Genomic DNA, 5,291 nt, shown 5'->3' on the forward strand with positions numbered 1-5,291 from the left:
ATTTTTCAGGGATTTTTCCGAATAGCTGGAGTGACCCCCAACGAATTCAATTCGTTACTGGATATATCGTAGGAGATGCTGCCTTATGGGGAACGAAATGGTCGACTGCTGTAAAAGTTACAAGGAGTTCGAACAGATGTTTCTAGCTAAATTATGGAGTTCTGGTGTGCAGCAGCGCCTAAGAAAAGAGGTTTACAACGCCGAAGTGTTTAACAGCCAGCACGGTAGCCTGAGGAGATATTTCGAGAAATATTTAACGAAAATTAAGTTCTGGGTTTCGTCGATCACCGCCAAAGACGTTATTATGATCCTAAAACAAAGCTACCGATTGTGATCAGAGAAAAGATAGTAAACGTTTCTGAGAATGATACTGACACTTTCCCATTGGTGTTACTCTTACGAGGACGCAAGAGTTAATGTTGGCAACGCCCACTTAAGTGTAGGCAGCCAGCACAACATGGAGTACGCAGGCAAGAATGGTAGCCGAGCGACAGCCAGTAACAACCCCACAACGGTTTCAAAAATAAACAGAGCACGTTCTCCAACAGTAAACACAAAACTAAGTACAATAACAGGCAGCGATACATTCCAATATATAATTCGTCACCACAGCAGTACGGAAACGCACATTATAACACACAATCCCAGCAATATGGGAACACGCAACCGGCCAACGGCAATTATCAAAACAATCAGTCTTACAATTCAAATCGCCAGTGGAAAGGAAATAAATGGCATAAACAAGGTGGAGGCCAACATCCATCTTTCAATAGCGGTTACACTCCACACAAGCCACAGTAAAACAACTTTCAGCCACAAAATGCACACTTAACGCAACAAGCGAATTGACCTTCGGAAAGTCTGAAGCCTAAACGCCAGCACAATATGCAAATTTATTATGCTCAATCGAGTACACGAGAAGAACAAGACCCATTTCCACCCGAGTTCGTGCCACAAAACCAACACCAGTTTGAGATGAAAGAAACTTTGAGAAACAAGAACGAGCAGGAAAGTATACGCCAAGCAGAAAATTAAATGCAGCACCTTTGAGCCTCCTAGATGATGCTGCACGTTTGAATGACGGCACCATGTCCATTAGTCCATACAAAATTAATGCAATCAGGTATGACAAAGAGTCCAACTTACAGGATGATCTAGTGGCAGACAATGGGACGAAAGACAATGTTGAGTTTTGTGACGAACAAGTTCAAGCTTCCACAAGAATATCAATTGCCAATATATTGGTAACAGCCATTGTAGATAGAGGAGCTAATATAAATGTCTTATCTAATATCTAATGTCTTCGCTAATATCTTCTATATGCAAAGTTTTATCACGTCCAATTCAAGGTTGCACCGTTTCGGGAGCAATTGGTCCACTAACACAAAGCGTAAATCTGCAAACTAAGTTCCAAATCCAGATAGAGTCTATTTCAGTAACATGCATTTTTCTCAGTGTTAAAAACCTATCAGTGCCATGTCTTCTGGACACGGAATTCTTGAGACAGACGAAAGCTAAAATTGATATCGAGTTTGGAACCTATACTCGAGTAGTAAGTGAGCAACAGGTAACAGTAAATTTGTTACAAAGTAAAGTGAAGGCAAAGTTTAGCGCGCATCAAATAACAGTACAATGGACTAAAAGACAACGGTACGTCAGACAAGAGGCACGACAGAGTTTGAAATTGCCAATGTCGATGACTATAAAGACCTAATTCCCGATCAGAATGAATTAAACGTCAAAGCTGGTGAATCCACTGAATTGTCCACACAACAGAAGAATGCACTTTACAATTTGTTAATAGAATACGTTCAAATATTTTCTAAGAAACCAGGACTAATAAAAGGCTTTGAATATCTAACGGAGGTGCTGCCCCATTCAATCTACTGTAAAACAAGCTATTTAATTGGCTATGCAAAATGCGAAGCTGTCAAGTGCGAGAATAGGAAAATGTTACACTGGAATGTGATAGAATTATATCATTCACCTTATTCGAGTCCTTTATTGTCTGTACTAAAATCAGATGGTAGTGTAAGGCTAGTCTTGCATGCAAGAGTAATAAACAAAATTTTAGTACCCATAAGAACGAGACCTCAGGCTCTTGAAGACCGTCTGCAGAAGTTACATGGAGTTAGGTGTTTGACTACCCTTCATCTGAAAAGCAGTTACTGGCAAGTAAAACTTCCGCGGGAATCTAGAAAGTACACTGCGTTTATATTTGCAGGTAGATCTTACCATTTCCAAGTCGTGCCGTTTGGACTAAATTTGAACTCCGGAATTTTTACTTCAGTTCTTGACTATGTACTAGGTCCTGAATTTTTGGATGAGGTAACAGACTATGTAGATGACGTTCTTGTGGCATCGAAAAATTGGGAAGATCATGTGGGCATTTTGCAAAAGGTATTTCAACGATTCATAGAGTATGGTGTTACAGCAAATTCAAGGAAATCCAAGTTCAAGAAAAGCAAAATTAAATTTTTTGGATACATCATAACCTGACCCGGAAAACTGTCTGCAATGAAGAATTCTCCAACCCTTGTTACAAAAAGGCAACTGAAAGGATTTGTCGGTCTCACATCATTCTTCAGACGTTGTATAGTTACATAAGGAAAAGCCCCAACACTCTACCACAGAAGTTAAAAACCACTGATAATAAAAACTACCGCGATCGCTGTGAGTGTCAGAAAAGATGTATTTTGCTACGCCGGAAGGCGAATGACAAATGATGGAAACTTCATTCAATTTTTTGTCAGTTATTTAACAGACTCTGTCTTTAGTCCTAGCAGGAAGAAGGCGTATTTTCTGTAAGAAGTGTGTAGTAGAATTTGTGATATCTGAATAATAATTTTTATGAAAATATGAAGTGTGAGGATTCTTATTAGTGCAAAACCACAGAAGTTTTTATTTTCTTCCGCGCATAAATCAAGACTGAAAGACAGTTCATTCACTTCAAAATTTATAAATATCAAATTTGATACAATTGTAATTAATTCGATTAATAATAATATTTATTTATTTATTTAGTCCTTCAAATCCTATATGTATAGAATATATACAAGGATATTGGACATGGTTAGGTATTTACAAGATAAAAATACAGTTTGTATTGCAATGCTAAGGACTAGATAGTCAGGTAATTTAGCACAGATTCTTAAATACAACAAACATCACAGGATATTGGACATGGTTAGGTATTTACAAGATAAAAATACAGTTTGTATTGCAATGCTAAGGACTAGATAGTCAGATTATTTAGCACAGATTCTTAAATACAACAAACATCACAGGCAACATACAAAGTAGAATATTAATAATGCATCTTTATTTTTGTTGTTTGGCTTTTATATATTCTGTCAGACTGTAAAAGCAATAATCAATCAAATATGCCTTTTCTTCAGCCTTAAAACTACAGAGTTTACCTATTGATTTAATATGTTTAGGTAGATTATTGAAAATCTTTATCCCAGTATGTAGTGTGCCTTTTTGGCACATTGATGTTCTCACCTGTTTCACATGAAGGTCAGATTTTTGCCTTGTATTGAGTGCATGTATATCTTCATTTTTTAATAAGATATTTGCGTGTCTATCAATATATTGTTTGATGAAAACTGATGGTTTGTAGATAAAAATGCAGGGAAGAGGAAGAACTGACAGTTTTTTGAATATGGGTCTGCACGATTTCGTATTGTTTACCCCTTCAATAATTCTTAGTATTCTCTTTTGCATCCTGAAAAGTTTAATATTTGTTGTTGTATTGCCCCAGAAGATTATGCCATATTTAATTACAGAATGCACATAGGAGTAGTATACATTTAACAGGCTGGCTTTGCTGCAACAAGTTTTTAAGATCCGTATCATGTAACAGGTTTTGCTTAGTTTTCCTTGCAAATATTCAATATGTACCTCCCATTTTGTGTTGTTCTGGAGCCAGAGTCTCAGAAATTTAGTGCTGTTAACACTTTCAAGAACTCTGTCCCTAAGTTCTATTTCTATGTTTGGGTGGTGTCTTCCTTTTACATTATAGAAGTTCAGTGCTACCGTCTTTTTTTTGTTTATAATTAGCTTGTTGTAGCTGAACCACTGTTCTACACTGTTCATTGTTTGTATAGCAGAGTCTTTTAGTTTTTCTTCTGTTTTACCACTAATAAGGAAGCTTGTATCGTCTGCAAATTGGAGGGAAGTTTGGCAATACTTGTTGTACATAAGATCATTGACATAGAGGAGAAACAGAATAAGTCCTAATACTGATCCTTGAGGGACACCATATTTCACATTTTCATATCCTGAATAGAACTACCTGATTTTGTTATGGCCAGTATATTGCACTTCAACCACCTGTTTGCGACCACATAGGTATGTCTTGAGCCACTCGTTAGATATACCTCTAATTCCTAACTGGTCAAGCTTCTGCAGTAGGGCATTATGGTCAATGACGTCAAAAGCTTTAGATAAATCAAGACATATGCCTGTCACAAACTCACTTGCATCCAGTTTAGCATAGATTTAATTAAGAAATTCAAATATTGCACTTTCAGTTGAATAGCCTTTCCTGAAACCATGTTGTGAATCTCATTCTGGAAACATCCCCCAGGCTGTGGCTAAGCCATGTCTCCGCAGTATCCTTTCTTTCAGGAATGCTAGTTCTGCAAGGTTCGCAGAAGAGCTTCTGTAAAGTTTGGAAGGTAGGAGACGGATACTGGCAGAAGTAAAGCTGTGAGTACCGGACGTGAGTCGTGCTTCGGTAGCTCAGTTGGTAGAGCACTTGCCTGCGAAAAGCAAAGGTCCCGAGTTCGAGTCTCGGTTGGGCACACAGTTTTAATCTGCCAGGAAGTTTCATATCAGCGCACACTCCGCTGCAGAGTGAAAATCTCATTCTGGAAACATCCCCCAGGCTGTGGCTAAGCCATGTCTCCGCAGTATCCTTTCTTTCAGGAGTGCTAGTTCTGCAAGGTTCGCAGAAGAGCTTCTGTAAAGTTTGGAAGGTAGGAGACGGATACTGGCAGAAGTAAAGCTGTGAGTACCGGACGTGAGTCGTGCTTCGGTAGCTCAGTTGGTAGAGCACTTGCCCGCGAAAAGCAAAGGTCCCGAGTTCGAGTCTCGGTCGGGCACACAGTTTTAGTCTGCCAGTAAGTTTCATACCAGCGCACACTCCGCTGCAGAGTGAAAATCTCATTCTGAAGTAAGTTGTTGAAAAATATTTATGACATTGTATGAAATTTTTTGCATCTAATAATTATTTTTAAATTTCTAAGTGCAACATCACGGAACAAAATAACCAGAACCAAAACTTG

At 38.3% G+C, this 5,291-nt stretch overlaps 1 non-coding gene across 1 annotated transcript; it reads left to right on the top strand.

The window, feature by feature from the left end:
* Positions 1–4,734: 4,734 nt before the first annotated feature.
* On the top strand, positions 4,735–4,809 carry Trnar-gcg (transfer RNA arginine (anticodon GCG)). The gene has a single exon. It is a non-coding gene; the product is annotated as a tRNA-Arg (tRNA).
* Positions 4,810–5,291: the final 482 nt, after the last annotated feature.

Source organism: Schistocerca gregaria, chromosome 4 (genome assembly GCF_023897955.1).
Source record: "Schistocerca gregaria isolate iqSchGreg1 chromosome 4, iqSchGreg1.2, whole genome shotgun sequence".
NCBI lineage: Eukaryota > Metazoa > Arthropoda > Insecta > Orthoptera > Acrididae > Schistocerca > Schistocerca gregaria.